The sequence below is a fragment of the Paramisgurnus dabryanus genome, chromosome 22 (genome assembly GCF_030506205.2).
Source record: "Paramisgurnus dabryanus chromosome 22, PD_genome_1.1, whole genome shotgun sequence".
In the NCBI taxonomy this organism is placed as follows: Eukaryota; Metazoa; Chordata; class Actinopteri; order Cypriniformes; family Cobitidae; genus Paramisgurnus; species Paramisgurnus dabryanus.
Genome location: NC_133358.1, coordinates 5,962,710 through 5,985,247, shown reverse-complemented (window position 1 = coordinate 5,985,247; position 22,538 = coordinate 5,962,710). Strand labels below are relative to the sequence as shown.

The 22,538-nt window shown below is 44.2% G+C and overlaps 1 protein-coding gene and 1 long non-coding RNA gene across 7 annotated transcripts in view; one reads left to right on the top strand and one right to left on the bottom strand.

Moving 5' to 3' along the window:
* Nucleotides 1-10,490, bottom strand: part of LOC135785310 (uncharacterized) — a 73,363-nt gene extending 62,873 nt beyond the window's left edge. The window contains exons 1-3 of one of the 2 annotated variants that reach the window (XR_012335764.1): nucleotides 10,355-10,490; nucleotides 8,246-8,372; nucleotides 8,000-8,156 (exon numbers count right to left, since the gene is read on the bottom strand). This is a non-coding gene — a long non-coding RNA (uncharacterized lncRNA). Of the gene's footprint in view, nucleotides 1-7,999; nucleotides 8,157-8,245; nucleotides 8,373-10,272 lie in introns of both variants that reach the window. The other variant, XR_012335765.1, reaches the window with a different exon arrangement.
* trpc1 (transient receptor potential cation channel, subfamily C, member 1) overlaps nucleotides 1-22,538 on the top strand; it is a 204,226-nt gene that overhangs the window by 53,533 nt on the left and 128,155 nt on the right. The window contains exon 1 of one of the 5 annotated variants that reach the window (XM_073813193.1): nucleotides 10,632-10,766. The exons of 2 other annotated variants lie outside the window; for them this stretch is intronic. The gene's annotated coding sequence lies outside the window, so the exon portion shown is untranslated. Of the gene's footprint in view, nucleotides 1-10,631; nucleotides 10,767-11,533; nucleotides 11,702-22,538 lie in introns of those variants that run through there. 2 more of the 5 variants (XM_065294678.2, XM_065294675.2) reach the window with 2 other exon arrangements.

Sequence of the window (22,538 nt, the reverse complement as noted above, 5' to 3'; positions counted from 1 at the left end):
TTGGTAAATCATTCCAGAGCTTAGTAGGAAAAGGATCTTCCACTTTTAGACACTTTTGATAGTCTAGGGATAATCAATAGACCAGAATTTTGCGACCGTAGTGTGCGTGATGGATTGTATTCTGATAGTAATTATCTAAGATATGAGGGTGCTAAGCCATTTAAAGCTTTGTAGGTGATTAGTGATATTTTAAATTGTATGCGATATTTAACTGGTAGCCAGTGTAAAGATGCCAGAATTGGGCTTATGTGGTCATACTTCTTAGATCGAGTAAGTACCCTTGCAGAAGCGTTTTGAACTAGCTGAAGCTTGTTGACCTGATTTGAATGGCATCCCCCGAGTAGCGAGTTACAATAGTCTATTCTAGAGGTCATAAAAGCGTGAATAAGCTTCTCTGCGTCAGATGTAGACAGTATATGGCGTATTTTTGAGATATTTCTAAGATGGAAGAATGCTGTGCGGCAGACGTTGGCGATATGACTATCAAAGGATAAGTTGCTGTCGAACATCACACCTAAGTTCCTAACCGTGGAAGATGGCACCACAGTACAGCCATCTATGTGCAATTTGTAATCTGACATATTATGTTTGTAGCGATTTGGTTCAATAATAAGTATCTCTGTCTTATTGGAGTTGAGCTTAAGAAAGTTATGTGCCATCCAGTCACTAACATCGCTAATGCAGTCTTTTAGCTTAGAAAACGTGTGTGTTTCGCTGGGATGCAAGGAGATGTAAAGCTGGGTATCGTCCGCATAGCAGTGAAAACTTATGTTATGTTTCCTGATAATGTCTCCTAGGGGTAACGTGTATAACGAGAACAGGATAGGACCTAAAACTGATCCCTGCGGTACACCGTATTTAACCAGGGAGTGATATGACTCTTCCTCATTTACATAAACAAAATGATAGCGATTGGTTAGATATGACCTAAACCAGGCTAGCGCCTGACCACTGATACCAATATAGTTTTCTAGTCTATTGAGTAAGATTGTGTGATCTATTGTGTCAAAGGCTGCACTAAGGTCTAGTAATATAAGAATTGAGATTTCACCACGATCGGATGTTAATAGTTCATTTGTAGCTCTAAGCAACGCTGTCTCTGTGCTATGGTGGGGCCTGAATCCTGATTGGAACTTTTCATATGTACTATTATTTGTCAAGAATGTGCGTAACTGGCTTGCCACTACCTTTTCTAATATTTTCGAAAGAAAAGGGAGATTTGAGATTGGTCTAAAGTTATTAAGCTCTCCTTGATCAAGCTATGGTTTTTTAATCAGCGGTTTAATAACTGCTAGTTTGAAAGCTGTTGGAACGTATCCTATTTCTAGCGATGAGTTAAAGATATTTAGAACTGGGGTTGACACTACAGGGAATACCTCTTTAAGTAGTTTTGTGGGAACGGGTCTAATATACAGGACGATGATTTGGATGATGTGACTAGTTTAGAGAGCTCATCTATTGTAGTAGGTTTAAATGAATCAAGATGTTCGTATGGTAGTCTAGTGTTAATTGAACTAATGGGTAGAGTGGTGGCTGCCTGGGTAGCTACGATGTTTTCCCTAATAGCCGAAATTTTGTTAGAAAAGAAGTTCATGAAGTCGTTACTATTGTGTTGAAGTTTACTATTGGTTTCTGTTTGTTCTTTGTTTCTAGTCAGTTTCGCAACTGTGCTAAAGAGGAAACGAGGGTTATTATGATTCTCATTTATAAGCTTGCTAAGATATGTAGATCTGGCGGTTTTAATAGCCTGTCTGTAGTATTTAACACTCTCTTTCCATGCTGCACGCCATACTTCTAACTTTGTGCTTCTATAATTTCTTTCCATTTTTCTAGCTGCCTTTTTAAGGGCTGCGGTGTGATGGTCATACCATGGAGCTGGCGGTTTTTCTTTGAATCTCTTTTTTCGAATGGGAGCAACGGCATCCAATGTGTTAGAACAGACATTGTTTAGGTTTTCTATTTCAATATCTAGATCGTCACAGTTATCTGCTACATGTTTCATTTGGGACAGGTCTGGAAGAGTGCTAATAAAGCTATCTTTAGTGGTGGAAATTATTGTTCTGGCTAGTCGGTAGCATGTTGTGGATTGAGTGATCCTATCTAGAAGTACAGTGTATGACACAAGGTAATGGTCAGAAACTGCATCACTCTGAGGTGATATTTCGACGTCATTAATATTGAGTCCGAGTGACAGAATTAAGTCTAATGTGTGATTACGAGTATGCGTTGGCCCTGTCACGTTTTGTCTAATATTGAGAGAATTTAGAACATCCATAAACGCACGTCCTAATGCATCTTTTTGGTTATCCACATGAATATTAAAATCACCAACGATAAGAGCTTTATCTACAGTGACTACAAGCTCAGACAGGAAATCTGCATGGTGGCCCGGAGGTCTATAGATTGTCGCTAAGGCAAAAGAAAGCTGTTTGTGGATACGATCAGTTATTTCCATATTTAACAACATTAGTTCAAATGATTTAAATTTTTGTTCAGAATTTTGGTTTACTTTAAAAATTGTGTTGTATATTGTAGCTACACCACCCCCTCTCCCCTTTAATCGAGGTTCGTGTTTATAATAATAGTCTTGTGGGGTGGATTCATTTAAACTAATGTAGTCGTCTGCTTTAAGCCAGGTTTCTGTTAAACAGATTGCATCTAAGTTTTGGTCTGTAATTATTTCATTGACAATAGGTTCTTTATTGGTAAGCGATCTAATGTTAAGAAGGCTGAATTTTAACATTCGAGGTTCATCTGTTAATGTATTGTTTTCTAATTTTATATTAATCAGATTTGTACCAGATGTAACAAGCGGTGCTCTGTATTTATTTGTTCGGGGAACAGATACAGTTGAAATGTGCTGATATTTCGGTAAGATTGACTCAAGGCTGGGATATAAGTGGTCTTGACATATCACGGCAGCTAACAGACGGACGGTTAAGCCAATCCGTCTGTTTCCTGACCTGGGCCCTGGATAGTCAGACTATATCAGAATTAAGACTATTGATCAGATTTCTAGTGAGTATAGCACTTCCTTCCGATGACGGATGAAGGCCATCTCGGGTTAGGAGAAATGGACTTCCCCAGAAATGCTTCCAATTGTCTATAAACCCTACATTATGCTGAGGGCACCACTTTGACATCCAGCCATTGAAAGAGACTAATCTACTATGTGTTTCATCTCCCCGGTAGGCGGGGAGGGGGCCAGAGCATATTACATTGTCTGACATTGTTTTTGCAATTTCACACATCTCCTTAATAGTATCTTTGGTGATTTCCGACTGTCGGAATCTGGTGTCATTCGTGCCGGCGTGAATAACAATCTTAGAAAACTTCCGCTTAGCATTAGCCAGCACTTTAAGTTTGGATCTAATGTCAGACGTTCTGGCTCCCGGTATACAGTCAACTATGGTGTTTGGTGCCTCAATGTTAGTGTTCCTGAGTATAGAATCTCCAATGACCAGGGCACTTTTAAAAGGTGTTTCAGCTGGTATACTCCTTAGGGGATCGAATCTGTTAGAAACTACCGTAACGTTATGGGTCTTAGAAGGAAGCGGTATATGACTATGCCGCCTGACAGTCACCCAGTTAGACCGCCGACTTGACTCTGATGTTGGAACCGAGCCATGTGTATTTTGATAAACACTCTGCGCGCTCGATACAGTATTTGTAATATTTACATTAGCATCTGATGTCGGAACCGAGCCATTAGTCTTTTCGCTCGATAGATTATTTGCCACAGTAACATTAGCGGTTTTGCTATCCTCAACTAGCGTTCAGATGCGCGATTCTAGTTCAGCAACCTTCTCAGTTAACCTTAATACTTCAATACACTTAGTGCATGTAAACCCCTCTATGCTAACAGCAGAAGCTTAACTATACATGTGACAAGTAGTACATGTTACAATAACAAGCGGAGTCTTACCGCTTTCATGCTGGGCGATGGCGTCTTCGTTTACCCGAACGCGGTCCCCGGAGCTGCATCGCGTGGGGTGTTCAGTTGTGACGCGCCTCGGTCGCCTGCGAACGTCTGGGGCCAGAGTGATGTGGGGCATGCTGAATCTGCGAAGGCCGGGCAGCGGTTCCTCTACAGCTTCCTGATCGCTTTCATGTTGGGCGATGGCGTCTCCGTTCAGTCGTTTACGGTCCGTGAAGCTGCATCGCGTGGAATGCTCATTTGTGGCACGCCTCTTTCGCTTGTGGACGTCCGAAGACACGGTGAAGTGGGCGCTGTACCTCGCGTTGGATCTGCTAAAACCGGGTAACAACTCCTCCACAGCTTCCCGCTCAGGTGAGGACAGGTCAGAAAAGCATATATCAGATGAATCCGCCATTAGATCGGAAAGATGCTAGCGGGCTATATGCTAACACTGGGTAGTTTCACGTGGTAGTACTGCTCAATAATCGTCACGGTAAAGTATTCCTATGTAAAACTAATAAGTTATATTATATTAATAGGAATAAGATGGTAAAAAAAAGGATTTTAGATGATGAACTCGACGGAGCTCCGATACACGATCTGTTCAGCGTGACGTCTCTCTCAGAAAATGAAGGTAACCAATGAAGGAAAACCCTTCCAAAGTCACAGTGCTTTCATTGCCACACAACGAGTTGGCATTTTTTTCTTAGTAGAGCAGCTAACTTAAAGGAGTACACTTTTTTCAAAAATATGCTCATGTTTTGAAAGAAATAAGTTATTATTTATTTTTCATTTTTACCTGAAGTTCATACAAAAGTGAAATTTCTGCTTTTTTATTTGATGTCAGCTCTAAAAATATGCTGTTTGCTCTTTGAACTTAAGAGAATTGTGCCTGAGAAGTCCTGGAAAAAACAGATTTTTATTTGATGATTGAGATTAAGAAGATAATGGGAACCCTGAATATGCTTTACTATAAGAAAGCCACAATAAAGTTCACAATCAAAGTTCTAACCGCTTGCTTAAAGAAAAAAAAACTTTACTTTTACTTCAAATACTTAAGTACATTAAATATCAGAAAATTACTTTTGATACTTAAGTACAGTATATATCAGATACTTTAAGACTTTTACTTGAGTAATATTTTAAAAGACAACTTTCACTTCTACCAAAGTCTTTTTCTAGTACAATACTTGTACTTTTACTCAAGTATTGCTTTCTAGTACTTTATACAACACTGGTTCCGGTAATGGAATCCTATCAGTTATCTTGTTAACTTGAAGCTTACAGTAGTGTTATGATAGCTGTGTCCAAATTCAAAGAATGAGGTTTTGGCGTCACATAATTTTTAGGTAAATTTATCTTACTCCAAAAGATAAAATCTCGCTGTGTATAAAACAAATCTGATTGATTATTACTTTTTAACACTTCCAGAATTTGGATGGATGTTTGTTTATTCTGGTTTAACATAGCATTACACTCGTATCGGTTTTCAGTGTCTCACATGATCCTCATATAGGTCTTTATTAAATATACGGGTCAACAATCATAAGAAAATTAGTATTGGTCGCTGGCAGAGATTGGACTACTTGCTCATTTCTAAACTTCCTTTATTTAGTCCCCTTAGAGGAGACACTTAATTATTACAATAATTATTTCTAACCATAGGTCATGAACACTATTACAAGAATAAATTGACTGATGTCTGACAATAGCTTTGTATTTTCTATGTATACTTATATACAGGGTTTAAATTGGGCCGGGGCCGTCCGGTGCTAAGCCCCGGCACATAGGCTGAAGGTCGCGCTCTGCTCTTGCCAGTGTACTCGCTGTGCGTGTGCACTGACGCGACGGGAATAATGCGTTTTCATTCATTATGGAGCATACTCACCAACGCAAGTTCAACGATTTGCGCGAGCAGATTACATACAAAGTCAATGCAAAGACACAACCAGGCGCGTCCTCGCACGGGGCGACGAAAATAACGCGAATTTGGCGCCGCAATTGCCGCGAAAACACGAGCTTTTCCCTTTAAATGCGTCTTCGCGCAAGTTATGCAACTCAATCGGAAAAACTCAGAACTTCAAGAACGCGCTCTCACGCAGGATCATTTGACGAGAGAGAGAGAGAGAGACAGAGAGAGAGAGACAGGGGTAAGAATGGTGCCCACGTCGAGAAAACTTAATAGAAGACTAGAAACGTGTAAAGGATTAAAGTATGTATGTCACTCATCTAATTACAGTATGTTAACTGGATAACACTGGATATAACTATTGTATAGTTTAATAAAATAATGTATTTTGATTACACAAATCAAACCTAACTATATGATTGTTTTAGCTGCTGACCAGCATAGGGGATCTCTATGGCTAATTTATAAGACATGTTGGTGATACAGTACTGTGTGTTGTACCTTTTCTTGTTAATTGAGTCTTTTGGGGTAGCCTATCTTATGCCTAGAATTATTCAAGGAGGTTGATTCTTTTAAGTTGTGCATAATGACATGTGCAACAAATGGATATAGGGTGTCAAACTCATAGATTTGCATAATTTTAAATTCAGAAGCTCTTTTTAAAATATTTTGGGTCAACCTCTGGCACAGCTTTAAAGCTGAAACTTATCAAATCATATCAGAGGTCCAGAATGTCATTGAAACACACCAGTGGCTTTGCTATCATGAGTATTAAACATGTTACCCCTTGAAGTACCCCTCCCCGCAGAGCCCCCCCACATAACAAATCCCAATTTAACGCCTGCTTATATAGAATAATATTGAAACCATCAGAGGTTGAGACAAGATAACACTTACACTAAACAGAAAGACATTATTAGCCTTCACGCATCAAATTGTACTTAAACTAATGCCAATTGCTAGTCGTTTCTCTTAAATCCTCCCCTGATGCACCACTATGCGCTAACTGGGATTTAGGCCCATTCCTGATTTCATACCTTATGGTAAAAAGGATAGGGAAGAGTGGGGGGATTTGGATCATGCTAATTGTTCAGACTTGTAGGTCTGGGGTGATTTGTGCCAAAGGGCCTGGGTTTAGTTGTGCCAGAGGTGATGTGCTCAAGAAACTACCCACACCCCAAAAAATAGGTTGTACATCCATAAGACAGCATAAGTTTATATTCCCCTGCAGTGTTGACAAGTGGGATGTTAAATAGTAGGCCAGATCCAGACCACCTAGACCAGGGATGGGCAACTTAGATAATGACGAGGGCCAGCATTTTTCTCCTTTATACCAAGGGGGCCAGAACCACACGCACAATTTACATCATTCTTAATTTTCTTTATTAAGAAACCACAATATACAATAAACCGGTCTTTTAAGATTTTAACTATTAAACTCTGCAATTATGCTAATTCTAAATCATAACTTTATTTTCAGTGGACAAAGCATTTTTAGATAAAACTTCTTAACTGCATTGCTTTAACATCTGTAACAAACAAGGCAGTTTTAAATTAGTAAAAAGTCTTTAATCAGACTTTTGCCCAAACCTCATGAGATTTCGCAGAAACGTATAAATGGATATTACATATATGTTGGTAAAATGAAAAATGTGCACATTTCATTGGTGCCAGCATGTTTTTGGTAAAATATCTGCAACTGCTTTTATCACATAATTAGAAACAACATTAATTATGTGGTATATTCAAGGACTACTGAATAAACAATAAACTTTAATAAAGCTGCATGCGCAAAATGAATAGTTTGTACAGGTGCAAAGAATTCTGCTTCTGAAAGTTTCAGGTAAGTAGATAATAATCTTTAAATGTTAATTTATTTATTCATTTGTTTGTGTGTTCATTTTATTTGAAGAGAAACTTAAAATATATATTTTAAGTAGCCTAAATAAAAAAAAAATGAATATGTTTTGGTGCTAATTGCTGCCACTACTTTTATTGACATTTTTACCCTTGCTAAGTGTGTCCCATCAGTCCCATTTTACATGCATGCTGGGATCTTCACGCCCGTCGCCCACTAGAACACTTCATGTAAGTGGTCAAGTGCAAAGACCGCAGGTGTGGTTATTTGGACGCAGCCTTTTAAGAAGACAAACTGAAAACAACAATCTCACCTTAAATGCCGCTTCACAGTTCGTTTGGAGACTCCCAAGATTTCATTTGTTTTGTCCAAAAATTATATTTTAGCAGAAACTGCAACTGCTCGTGTGATAGATAATTGTGGACGACCAGATGAACCCCTTTGCAGTGGAGCACTATAAGCCTGGAGAACTAGGGTAAACAAAAAAGAAATTTTTGAAAACACATTTGATTGATTAACATGATTAATGGAAGAGTCAATCTGGCTATTTGAAGCGTACCGTCCTGTTGGGGCAATGTTTCCAAAGCATCCAGAAATTCAGACACATGATCCAGGATGCCATTTGCTATTTCAGGATCCAGCAATCGTCCTCTGGACCATACCACGCTTTTGCCATTGTCTGCATTCTGTAATGGGTAACAAAATTTGTATCAGGAGTCCAATAACAGAATACTTTTAAAGAACAGTGTTCAGATTCTGCCTGCAAAATACTGTAAATAAAGCAGTAATACAGATTTGTCACGTGACCTGCTTGTCCACAATTTACTTACATTTAACGTAACTTTTTCATAATCAAAACACTGGGAAGGGGTGCCCAAACTCAGTCTTGGAACCGGTGTCCTGCAGAGTTTAGCTCGAAGCCTACACCTGCTGGAAGTTTCTAGTATGCATAGCAAGACCTTAATTAGCTACTTCAGGTGTGTTTGATTAGGGTTTGAGCCAGGGGCGTAGCCAGTAATGGGCCAGGGCGGCACTGGCCCGCCCACATAACTCCCTGGCCCGCCCAGGCAAGTTTAACCAAAATACATTTTTAGTTTATTTTTATTATTCAAATGTATTTAATAAAATATATTAACATAAACCGGATTTATTATTGACTGGTGTGTGTTTAATTTGCTTTCTAAATAAAATGGAATTGTTGAAGCAAGTTGTAGGAAGCTTCCGAAATGTAATTGGTTGCTTGGTTGCTAGGAGTTCTGACAGTCCCGGCGGGCTCTGGCAGTCTGCCAGCTAACTTTGCTAACTGCTTTTTTAGCTAACATTAACATTGCCACAATAATGGCTAAAGTTTCTTTAATGTGTTATTTAAAAAAGCAAGATTTGATGAAGAAGATACGCCACTGCCTCCATCTACCGAGTATTACCAGCCCAGTTCTTCAGACGCTGGTGGCGCCGGCTGCCGCTTGCTCCCTGGCGGCAGTTCCAGTGCTCTCTCCCGGTCAGTCTGACACAGGTTACCCGCCGATCTAACTGCAATTGATGAACCACCTTCACAACCCAATTTGCATCCATGAGTTACTACCCGTCCCGCCTCAACAACCTTTTGTTTTTTGAAAAAGAACTCTGTGACTCTTTGGACTATAATGAGATCATTTCTGTTTTCAACATCAAACCCAGGCGTTTGCGTCTTGTTTTGTAGAATTAAAACAACAAAGGTAGGCATGCTGTTTAACTAATTTCCTTATTTTTGCTGGTGAAGTGATTTAACTAAGTGGTGTGTTGTGAATAGATGTATGCCAGCCTTATAGGTTAAACTTACATTGTTTAATTTAAATGAGTTGCTATTTTTGGCACAAAAGCTTAATTTCCAACAGGCTGATTGCACTGTATATGGTTGATTTAACATAACTTAGGCAGTGTGTTGTTATTTATTTCAAACCGTGCTCTGCTGAGAGTTTTCGTCATTTCAATTTATTTTTAGCCTACTTTATTTCAGGTGAACTGTTTTTGCACTGCTGACTAGCCTGAATAAGCCTGGTTTGTCCAGCCTTTATTGAGCTCTGTTGGTTGAACATGTTTAGACAGTGTTTTATTATTGACTTCGCCAAAAATTGAAAAGTAAAGATGTCACTGTTTTTGCAGTTTGTCTATTGTTTTTTTCCACTCTAAGGTTTATTTATTATTTAAGTAATTTTATTCTGATAAACTATAGGCCCACTCACTTTTGCTCCGGCCCGCCCAAAATACAATTTCTGCCTACGCCCCTGGTTTGAGCTAAACTCATGACACCAGCCCTCGATTTCACGTTATTGGAAGGCAGCCATCTTATAAATGTAATGTTTTTGGACATACCTTGTTATCACAACATTCAAAACATAATTTGTTTGATAAGATGAGGCCAATCGCATGCAGTCCGAAAAGGTCCTTTTGCAATTTGCAACAAATTCCTAAGCGCCATTTTAGAGAACAACGTTAACTTACTTTACAACTGACTTTCCACTAACTTACACGAGGGCATGCTGGGATGCAGGACAAACCATGACAAAATCTGACATCATAAACAACGAAGCAATACGTTATACTTACGCGTTCGTACATGCCAACGCATTATCACGATGTCATTCGCGTACAAATATTACGTCTGACGTTTGCATAGGTATTTGCTTACCTAATGTCGTGTCATCCCTCACGAACAAATTCGACGTCTGATGTTACCATCACATCACAAATGCAAATATATTAGGGCTGGGCGATAATTCGATAACGATAATTTTACCGATATAAACTTTTTCGATAAAACGATAAGGACAGTTCGATAAGTGATCGATAATGTTTAAGCACTGTGCGTAATGTTGCGCGAGCACTTCCGGATGCGGCACGCGCTCTTGGTTTACAATCACAGTGACAGTCAGACTTGAAGGAGTGGAAGATGAGGCAAGTTATTCATTTATTAGTAGAGACCTATGATTTTCGCGATGCGGATAACGCGGACGGAATCATGGAATCCAAATGCGCGGAAACATTTTCTTGTGTGTAATGTTGGACGCGCAAACAGGGTTCGTCAAACACAGCAGACACAGGTGCGTGCAGTATACTTTACTTTCATTCAGCGTCCGCCCAGCTTTAAAAGTATATTTACAGGACATTCACAAATTCAGGAAACTGAGGAAAAGCAGGAGATCCACCACTGCAGTGAATATAGTGTTTGGGTATGTGCGCTCCCACAGCAACGTGACAGTCTTGACATCCATTTATCAGCGTGTATAGCTCGTATATGTATAACACACGCGTGATCACTGAACTAAGTTTTCTTTCTTGTTTAAGTGAACATAAACAGCTGTTACTCAGTATATTGAAACTTAAAGCAGTCTGTCTTGGGTCTTAAAGGGACAGTAGTTTGCTGCTTTTGTGTCAGAAATGTGTTGATTTCATAACAAATAGATTTACATTTAATACAGATGCATTAAAACAAGATTTTAGTATTTGTATTTGTCATGTTCTGAATAAAAAGTAGTTTAATACCATTATTAACTGTCTGGTTTTTACAATTTTCATTCAGGAGCAAAAATCTGCCTTTAAATTTGACAGGAGTAAAGATTTGTTATTTATCATGATAATTATCGATATCGACTGATATGGAAAACATTTTCTCGATAATTTTTTGGGTCATATCGCCCAGCCCTAAAATATATCCTTGAATATGGCAATGGCATTGGCTGGTGTCCGGTTTGACGCAAAGACCCGAACAAAGTAACCCTATTGATGCGGACAAACTGTACATGTTGAAGCGTCCAAATTTCACGCGTTTCTTGTTAATACATTTGTCCCTGTTCGCGTTCCATAAGTTGAGGGCGCGTGTGCGTTGTGCGAGATATCGGAGGGAGATTATGCGTGGCTTCAAGTTCGGTCTATGTTTTCACTCCAAGAGGTCAAAAAGAATCGTTTCATAATGCGATGCATGCTTTGTTAAACGAGCTGACATATCAGCGTACAAGAATTCAAGATCCAACCTGAAGTAAGTGTCACAGTATTGTCTATTTGAACACTATTAATGGTCATTTCACACACTGTCCGAGTTCTTTTGCCATATGCACTCTTGTGCAAGCGATGAGAAAACCTAGTGTAAGTTAAACCATACAAACAGCACGTTCACATCTGCACATTTCCATATCATTTCCCCACAACTAAAACAAACTGAACAGCGTAATGCAAGGACGTCTTGCTTTTATACACAAATCTGGATACCTCACTAGTGTGTAGAAAATACATTCAAATAAAAACGAGATTGTGTTTTATTTAAATCCTTCCTAAAGAATGAATGAATAAAAATAAAGGAATAAAGTTTGATTTTAAAGAATCATGTATTATATATTATAATAAATGTAGAGTTGATTTGCACAAACAGATAAGTTCCATATGAAATTCTAAAATGATAATTTTTATTAAGCTGCTGTTTATGTTCAGTAATTGCACTTTAATGGCAATGAAAATAACCTATTCATATAAAAACATGATAACAAATGGACACACACGTTCTTTTTTGTTTACTGTTTGCATGTTTAAAGGCAGATGCTGACAAGTTTGTGTTGTGAACATTAAATAAAATACAGAGTTAACCGTCAGAAAAACATCTGTGTGTGTTTGAGATTTTTTCTCAAATTACACATTATGTGATGTTAATGTCCCATTGCAGGACTGGGATAGGCTGCTTTACTTGTATATAAGCAGAACAATGAGACTTTTAAGGAGAGGTTTGTGAAAACCCTCCAAGTAGTCTGAAATTCAGTGCTTTTCGCTACTTCTTTATCAGATCGGAAGTAACGAGTAACTAACTACTTGAGTAGTTTTTTCATCTAATACTTTTTTACTCTTACTCAAGTAAATAATTCGATTTGATACTTTTACTTTTACTGGAGTACATTTTTGTATAAGTACTTGTACTTTTACTTGAGTACAGATTTTGGGTACTCTACCCACCTCTGCCTAGCGCCCACTCCTGGTTGGGAGGTTTTACGTCCGAATACAAAAATCATCATTTTAAAAGTATTTGATTAATTATAATATGGTCCAGCCAGCCATAAAATTTAAAATTTACCCCGGGCCGTGTGTGGCCCTCGGGCCGCCAGTTGCCCATCCCTGACCTAGACCTACATACTCACAGGGGATAATCTGGAGAAGTGAGGAGATGGACATGCCTCATCAATGTTTGACTTAGGCCTACCTGCCATTTGTTTCATTTAGCTCACATTGATTTCAGTTTTGAGTTTGCACTTTGTTATTAAAGAGAAGTTTTATTAAGTTTTTAAGTGGCCAAGTCACAATAGGATGTTTAGAAATTAGTCTATTCACTTTATTCTTATATAATTACATAATTGACAGACAACGTTCTGTGTATGTCAACAGGCATCTATTGCCAAAGCCACTTTGCCTGAAATTATTCAGAAATATCCAGAGGTGTCAAGTAACGTTACCTTACTTAAGTAGATATTTTGGGTATCTATACTTTACTGGAGTAATTATTTTTCAGACGACTTTTTACTTCTACTCCTTACATTTTCACGCAATTATCTGTACTTTCTACTCCTTACATTTTAAAAATCGCCTCGTTACTTCTATTATTTCGGCTTGTTTTCTTTTTTTACATTCCGGCTTGTCATCGTTAAAAAAACTATCTTGATAAATTGCATCATCCAGATGAATGCGATTGTGGTTGGATGAGAAGTATAAACATACACCATTCCGACTCCCTACTGGTTTGTACGCAATCCCCGCCACCCCAGCTGACTGCAGATGATCAAAAGTTTGTTCGATGCTACTGCACAGAGAAACATAAAAGAACCACGAGAGCGATTAGAAAGCATGCGGAGCAGTTTGCTCTCGCGATGCTTTGATATCATCCGCCATCCGTTTGTACAGTAACAGACCGCGGCATTCTGTCTTCAAATGGATAAGTACGAAATAAAACTTGCGCATCACTTTCAGGTCAGTTCACATTCACAAGCCTGTGTAAATATATAGCTGGCTGCTGACACCAACTCATCTGTGTGATTTAAATAGTGTAACAATACCAATTTATATCATGTAACTTCAGTTGTTCAACTTAAATGACATTGTGCTGCGTTGCGTTTTGAAGCATGGCAAATATATCTATGCTAAAGACATTGTTGTTCCCTTTCGAGAGCGGTCACTCGACATTGCGTCCGCTGACGCTATGGGAAACTCCTCCCTCTTCCGGTTTCTGAAGCTTTTATTGAACAACGCAAGTGTTCTGGCCAATGCCGCCCATGACAGCCTTATAGGGGCGGGACTTCCGCTACTATATAGCCTGTTTAGGCGGCAAAATACTCAGATTCTTTCTCTTCACCGTGACTGAAGCGTCTCGCCGTAGATCGTCGCACTTGTGAGGGACGCAAGGATTGCGTCCCTTACACGCGTTCTGGCAGAATTTTACAAGGATTTTGAGCTTCGCTCCTCGAGTGAAAGACCGTGTATCTTATTGACCCCGAGATATATCGAATAACTGCGTTCTCGGCAGCAAACCACCGCCACCAGAGCGCCGTTGGTGGCAATGCTGTCAAACTGAGGAGAACGTCGCGTGCCTTCCACGGTAACGTTACGCCCGCCCTATTAGCCTCATACCCCCGGGGTATCCGAGGTTATGGTCGCGGGAAAGACACAAGGCTTCCTTTCCCCACCTACGCAGTGCTGAAAATGCCACAGTGTGCACAATACATTTACCGTTGCAATACCCTGTACTTATAGCGCGCTTCGGCCGCTCCCCTTACATGATTAGACCCCCACCCTGGTGTCTGCTTTGTAATTTAACACACTTCGGCCGGTGCTAGCATGCACAGACCCCCTTCGGGACCGGTCGCGTGCGAGCACAGCGTGCAGACGGCTCCTTTCATAAGACCTTCACCTGCGACATGGCCGTCTGTCACGCTTGTATGAATGTAACATAAGAGTATTTCCTTGGCTTCTTTGTGTGATACAGTGCGATCTGGCTGATTTTTCACGTTTCAGCCACTAGCACAGAGGCTGGCCTAACATAACATATGCTCGCCTCAGGCTGTACCACGTGATCCCCCGCCGTGGGCATGGCTGCGCGCGCATTTTGGCCACGTCACTACGCGAGCTATTTTGTGTAGCGTCATACGTACACACGGACCTGCTATTCTTCGGACGTACTGAGGGGGGCAGCAATACACCATTAATGTGTCTAAGCTGCCGCAAAAATGATACGAGAAGAAACGTTACGTATTCAGAGAGTTATACTTGTGCCTGATATTCATGCTACATTTATTGCTCTTCGTATGATCAGTGATGGTACCGCATCACACACCACACACACATTCACGCCCCCCATCTGTTTCGAGTGACGACGGGAATATGTGTTGGCTATGCTTAATGCTTTCAGATGTTGTGTGCAATGGCCGCTGACGGGCAGCGAGCTACCAATCAGCTCATTATTGTACATATACAAATATACGTATGAGTATATATACATATAAATGTATATACTCATACGTATATTTGTATATATACACATTACTAATAGCAGCCTACACGCCTGGCTATTTATGTATATTGGCATTGAATAGAGAGGCTATCTCTCTCCTCACTCATTCCGCTCTTAGCTCCCTGGCTGAAGGCGGTGAGCCGATGTGGATGTAAACTTTTAGGAGTTTTGTTGCTGTACCAACAGAGGATTACTATTGTGCCTTACACATCCGTGCAGTGTTCGGGCAATATCTCACTACAAACACAGGTATCTGACTCCCTGCGTGCGCATGGCGAGCTGTTACTAAGTTGTTCGTTCTTAAGGAAGTGTCTCTCTTTCTCTCTCGGGTTCTGCATCCGACCTTGCAGAAAGCAGCAAGCCACTGCTCATATCAGCTCTACTGTTCGTTCAATCGAAAGAATCTGAGTATTTTGCCCCCTAAACAGGCTATATAGTAGCGGAAGTCCTGCCCTTATAAGGCTGTCATGGGCGGCATTGGCCAGAACACTGGCGTTGTTCAATAAAAGCTTCAGAAACCGGAAGAGGGAGGAGTTTCCCATAGCGTCAGCGGACGCAATGTCTCGTTCCCGTCTCTCAGGGAACCGAGGTTACGATAGTAATCGAGACGTTTTGTATATACTAATAACTGCCCTAAATTTTATTCGCATTAACAAAACCTACAAGCTGAACGCTTGAGTGTTAAATCAATCAAACACATAACCATACATACCAACTTTTGCTTTGGTTAATAGACATCAGCTGTTTCCTTAAACCTGAATTTTAATTACAAGAAAGACATTTAGTAATTCTCCAAAATTGCTTGGATTTATACTGACTAAAGTAAAGTATACTAAAGTCCATTAGCTACACAAGTACAGATACAGGAATATAGGCTATAATATATAATAGCATATTTGTATAATTGTAGTTTGTGTTGCTGTGAAAATACAATTATAAATGATAACAATAGCATATTTCTATTCTCACACATACTATAGTTGTGTGTGATTTTGTTGTTCCCTTTCAGTCGGTCACTACGACGTCACGTCGTGACCGACGAATTGGGAACTCGCTTAGAGAGACCAATCTGCTTCTTACTACTAAAACGCCAATGAACTTGGCATTAAGATATTTGCATAATGCTGGCGCCGCCCCGCCAGGTGCGTATATAAGCAGCAGGTGCAAATATGGAAATTAGCTTTTTCGCTTCGAAAGCCGGCATTATCTGCTACTGAGAAGCTACTTGCTCTTCTGGGAATGGTTGCTGAAGTTGATTGACAAGCAGTACTAACACAGCGGACGCTCGCAGTATTCCACTGCTCTGCATCTTTTTTGTTTTAAGTTTAGTGTGTGCATTGCCTCTCCCTGTGCGCATCATCAGCTGAGCACCTAAAGAGTGATTTCCCTAAAAGAGTGATACGTGACAACTCTGTGTCTTTTTAAAGACAGCCACTCTCTCGTATATTCGGAGATCAGCGTCCTTTTCAGGATAGTTTTTCGTCCGTGCGATCTTGGATGCGAGAAGTATAAGGGCTCCAGTGACGGTCACAAGCGCTGTCTTCGTGCTTGGGCATCGAGCACTCCGAGGCTGCGTTCGTGGAGAATTTTTGTTCTCTTAGATTGCGGAGACGACTGTCGTTTCTACGGGAATGATATCCGCGCCTTTGCAGTGCTGACGCCACCATGGTTCGGCTGTCAAGCGCTCGCAGGACGCTCCTCGCATCACTATGCTGAGTAGGATGGAGGATGCGTCCTCCACCTACCGGCCTTCTCATCCTCAGCCTGTTGAGGCTCCGGTGAAGACTGCAGAGTCGTGTTCTACGATTTCTGCCGAATCCATTGGACCTCCGTCTGGTCCCGTCACTTCTGCAGCATCAGAGGGGTGCCCACTTTTCCCTCTGAGGCGGAGTCGTCCCGGAGATAGCGGCCGTGCCCGCTCGAGCGGCGGAAACGTTAGAGTTGGAGGGGTTAACCCCCCTCCGCCCGAACCGTCCCGCCTGCATGATTGGTACATCCGGAGCTGCTCGGGCCTCTCGGTCCTCACCTCCTGTGCCTTTTCTTTGGGCACGAAGGGCTGACTCTATGGAATTATCGCCCGTCTACGGCCGTTCAGGCTTCACCCCTCACCTCCCTCGCTGTTGCATGCCGTCCCTTGCACGCCACGGGGCTGTGCACGTCTTGAGATCGGCGCGAGGGAGGCCACGACCCTCGATCATGCGATGTCCACCACAGTGGTCCAAGAACGCCACCTTTGGCTGTGTCTGGCTGACGCGACGGACGCAGACAAGAATTACTTCCTGAATGCTCCTGTCTCACAGACCGGCCTCTTCGGCGAGTCCGGGAGTTTCCACGACGCAGACTGAGGCGATCTCTTAGGTCGTGCCCCGGCGGAGGAGAGCTGCCCTGGTCCACCAACGCCGGCTCCTCAGTCTGCCTCTCGCCGAGGGCGTCCTGCGGCGGCCACCCCCGTTCCTCCTCCTCGGACCCCATCTCGGCAGCACAGGGGAACCGGTCGTCAGCAGCTCGCCCCGCCCGCTACCCGTGGCAAACGGAGGTTCAAGCGGCCCCAAGTCGGGCGACCCGGAGTTGGAGAGGATCACTCTTCGGGAAGAGTGCCGGGTGGAAAATCTTTGGTTTCATTTTGTTCCTCCAGCTGTCCGGCCGGTACCCACATAACCACACTAAGAGTGCATTCCTCTTCCCTCTACAGGTCTCCTGAGGATCGAGAGAGCCGTGAGCGGGCACACACCAGCTCACCCTCCTCCTCCTCTTTCGCCAGCGGGTGTTTTTCGGAGTCTGCGCTCTCCGCTGAGGAGACCGGACGACCATCACCCTCACCGGAGTCTGCGCTCTCCGAAGAGGAGACCAGACGACCATCACCCTCAGCGGGCTCAGGTCAGTGTCACACACACACATACTGTGGATGTTTATGCTGTCACAGCAGACGCACCGGCAGTCACACCTGTCCCGCTCGGCTGCCCACCGCGGGTACTTCGGTAGTGCCGTTAATTCCCCTCGTATGGTCCCTGGGTGCTTGGCTTCAGCTCACCAGCCCGTCTCGTTGGGTTTAACGCACGATACGCCTCGGTTACGAAATACAATTTACCGGCATACCCCCAAATTATCGGGCATTCGTTTCACTACAGTGAAAGCGTCCGATGCACATGTACTGCGTGCAAAAGTCGATATCCTGTTGGCGAAGGATGTTCGAGCCGGTCCCTCTTACCGAGATGATGATAGGGTTTTTCCAGCCTTTATCTTATAGTACCCAAAATACGCGGCGGATTACAACCGATTTGATTTACGCACCGGCTTTTCAAATGAGATCCTTCAGGATGATACCACTGAAGCGCGTCACCGAAGTTAGCAACATCTCCGATCGGCTTATGTCAATCAAAATCATAGCTGGCCCGACCACCATACGCGTCGTCACCTGCTACGCCCCGCAGACAGGATGCCGGGATGAGGAAAAGGACGAATTCTGGGAAGAACTTGACGCCCACCTCAGACTGGTGGATCCCGAAGAACACCTCCTGATGGCGACCTGAATGGCCACGTAGAAGCGACGAGGGATGGATACGAGCAGTGCCATGGTGGCCAAGGTTTCGGAGACCGAAACGATGACGGACGCCGGACCCTCAACTGTGCAATGGCCCACGACCTAGCCATCGCTAACACCTACTTCAAGAAGAGACAAACGCACCTGATTACCTATGTCAGCGGCGGGACCTCTACCCAGATCGATTATTGGATGCTGCGGCGCCGGGACCTGAAACTTGTCCTGGATGCCAAGGTGATCCCATCAGACAACATCGGCCCCCAACACCGGCTACTCACCTTGGTCCTCCGGCTCCACCTGCGACAACCCCGAGTACACAAGACGGGCCCCGAGCGGATCAAATGGTGGAAATGGAAGGACCACAGAGCGCAACTGACGGCGGAGCTCAATTTCCTCAATACCAGCCTGGACCACCCAGCAGAAAACCAGACATTGGAGCTGCACTGGAACCAGATTACTACTCAAATACATGAGGCCGCCACAAACACGCTAGGAAAGACGAAGATGGGAAGAAGACTTATTGACAAGGCGACGTGGTGGTGGACGGAGGAAGTCCAAACGGCGATCAAGGCAAAGAAGCTGGCCTACAAGACCTGGGTCAGAACACGCCTGGACACCGACCGCCAACAATACCGAAACCTCAAGTCAATGGCGAAAAGGGCTGTGGCAACAGCGAAAGCAAGGCACTACGACGACCTATACGAACAGCTCGACACGCCAGGAGAAGCGAATGGTATATACCGCCTCGCCAAGTCCCGACACCGAGCATCCCAAGCCGTTGGACACGTGCTACACGTCAGAAGCGCTGACCACCACCTTCTACGCGACACGCCAGCCATCCTTCAACGATGGCGGGACTACTTCGCACAAATTTCCAATGTGGAATTCCCGCACCCGCCTATCCCCAGCCCGGAACCAGTGCTCGGACCCGTGCCACTGATTAGCGTGCCCGAAGTCATGGTAGCATCAACAAAATGAAAAATGGAAAGGCAACGGGACCCGACGACATTCCCGCGGAAGTGTGGAAGATGATGGGACAAAGAGGAGCGGAAACCCTCACTACCCTCTTCAACCAGATCACCAAGGAGGGGAAGGTGCCCCGGGGGACTGGACGACCAGCATCACGGTGCCAATATGGAAAGGGAAAGGAGACGTGACCGAATGCACCAATTATCGCCCGATACGCCTTCTGTGCCACACGATGAAGATATTCGAGAGAGTTCTTGACCAGAGGCTTCGAAACATCGTCAGGATCACGCCAAACCAGTGCGGCTTTGTTAAAGGCCGAGGGACGACCGATGCCATACACGCCGCCCGACTCCTCCTGGAGAAACACAGGGAGAAAAACAAGAAGATCCACCTGGCTTTCCTAGACCTAGAAAAAGCCTTTGACCGTGTCCCCCACGACCTAATCTGGCGAACACTCCGCGTGCACAACGTCCCAGAAAAATACGTCCGATGGACGCAACTGCTGTATCAGGATACTACCAGCGTTGTCCGATGCCCAGCTGGCATTTCGCCCACCTTCGAAGTAAGCGTCGGAGTGCACCAGGGATCGGCCCTTTCGCCCCTCCTGTTCATCCTCTGCATGGACACGGTGACGGCTGATATCCAAATGGACCATCCGTGGACACTTCTGTACGCCGATGACGTCTTTCTCTCCAACGAGGAACGCGAAGCCCTCAGCGACCAAGTGCAGCGATGGAACGACCACCTGAACGAGAAAGGCCTCCGTCTCAACCTCAAGAAGACTGAGTACATGGAGTGTGGCCCACAGTCTGATGGCACCATCAACGTCAACGGACAGGACCTACAGAAAGTCGACCACTTAAAATACCTTGGGTCCACCCTCTCGTTGGATGGGGACTCCCTGCCAGACGCGCACGCACGAGTGAATGCCGCATGGATGAAGAGGCGGCAAGTCACCGGAATCCTATGCGACCAACGGATGCCAAACCACCTCAAGGCGAAGATATACAAGACCGTCGTGCGACCCGTCGCGCTCTACGGAGCTGAATGCTGGCCAGCATCGACCAAACATCACCAAGCCCTCCGCGCCATGGAAATGCGCATGCTTCGGTGGTCGCTTGGACTGACTCTACTGGACCAGGTTATGAACAAAGATGTCAGGAAAGTGATGGGGGTGGCACCAATCACCGAGAAGATGAGAGAGGCGCGACTCCGGTGGTACGGGCATGTTGTGCGCAGCGATGAAGACTCTGTCGCGAGGACTGCCATGCGCCTGAGCCCAGAAGGATGTCGACCACGAGGACGGCCGAAGAAAAGATGGCTGGATCGAATAAAGGAGGACATCAAGGAAGTCAACGCCGCCCCGGAAGATGCCTTGGATTGGAGCAAGTGGAAGAGAATATGCCGGAAAGCGGACCCCGCGCCAAGACGGGACAAACGCTAGGAAAGAAGAAGATTTATTGGCGTGTTTTAAGAGCGCACACCCAGTCAATTCTGACTTGCCTCGGTTTAGTTCGAGGGAAGAACGCGGTCCCTCTGAAACCATTTCAGAAGCTCCTGGACATATGGCAGCAGCTGCGGCTGTGACACCGCTCGAGCTGCTTCATATGAGACCGCTTCAGCGTTGGTTTTACGATCGAGTCTCGAGGAGAGCGTGGCGCAACGGCATACACCGTGTAACCATTACACCTGCGTGTCATTTCTATTTTACCCCGTGGTCAGACCCAGCATTTCTGATAGCAAGATATGCCCCTGAGTCGGGTCTCCTGGCATTCTGTAGCACATGCGATGCCCCCAGCACGGGATGAGCAGCCACGTATGACGAGCTTGCAGTCTCAGGGGTGTGCCTAGCACCCCAACTGCCGCGAGCGGTGCGCTGTATATCTGGGACTTGTACGCTCCGCTATGGAGATGCGAGGGAAGGATGTATTAGCCGACACCGACAACATTGCGACTGTTGCGTTATTTACCGTTAAGGCGGTTTTTGCGCTCTCGTCACCTGTCGCATCTCGCTCGATATCTCCTCCTTTGGAGTCAGAAGCATCTGAGGTCCCTTCGTGCCATTTACATCCCGGGTACGCTCAATACAGCAGCAGATGCGCTTCCCGAGCTGCGCGCCCCGGCGAATGGCGACTCCACCCCCAGACGGTTCAGCTAATTTGGAAGAAGTTCGGTCGTGCGCAGATATATCTGTTTGCGTCGCCGGACGATACCCACTGTCGCCTGTTTTATTCACTAACCGAGGGCATGGATGCGTTGGCACACAGCTGGCCGCGGGGATGCGCAAATACGCATTCCCTCCAGTGAGCTTTATCGCACAGATGCTGTGTAGGTCAGGCAGGATGAGTAGAGACTTTTACTGGGCGCGCCTTACTGGACGATCAGGAATTGGTTTCCAGAGTTAATGCTCCTCTCGACAGCCCTCCCTGGCGGATTCCCCTGAGGAAGGACTTTCTTTCTCAAGGAGGGGGCACATTAGGCACCCGCGCCCCGACCGGTGGAATCTCCATGTTTGGTCGTTGAGCGTGCGCAAGGTTTAGGTGATTTATCGCAAGCGGTATCTAACACCATCGACGCGGCTCGAGCACCGTCCACAAGACGGGCTTATGCGCTTAAATGGAACCTTTTCTTCACCTGGTGTTCTTCGCAACGCGAGGACCCCCGAGAATGCCTCATTAACATTGTGCTTTCATATCTTCAACACCGTTTGGAGCGTAGGCTGTCCCTCCACCATTAAAGTTGATATCGCCGCTATTTCTGCTCATCACTCACTTATCAACAGCAGATCAGTGGCCAGCATGATTTGGTTATTAGATTTTAAGA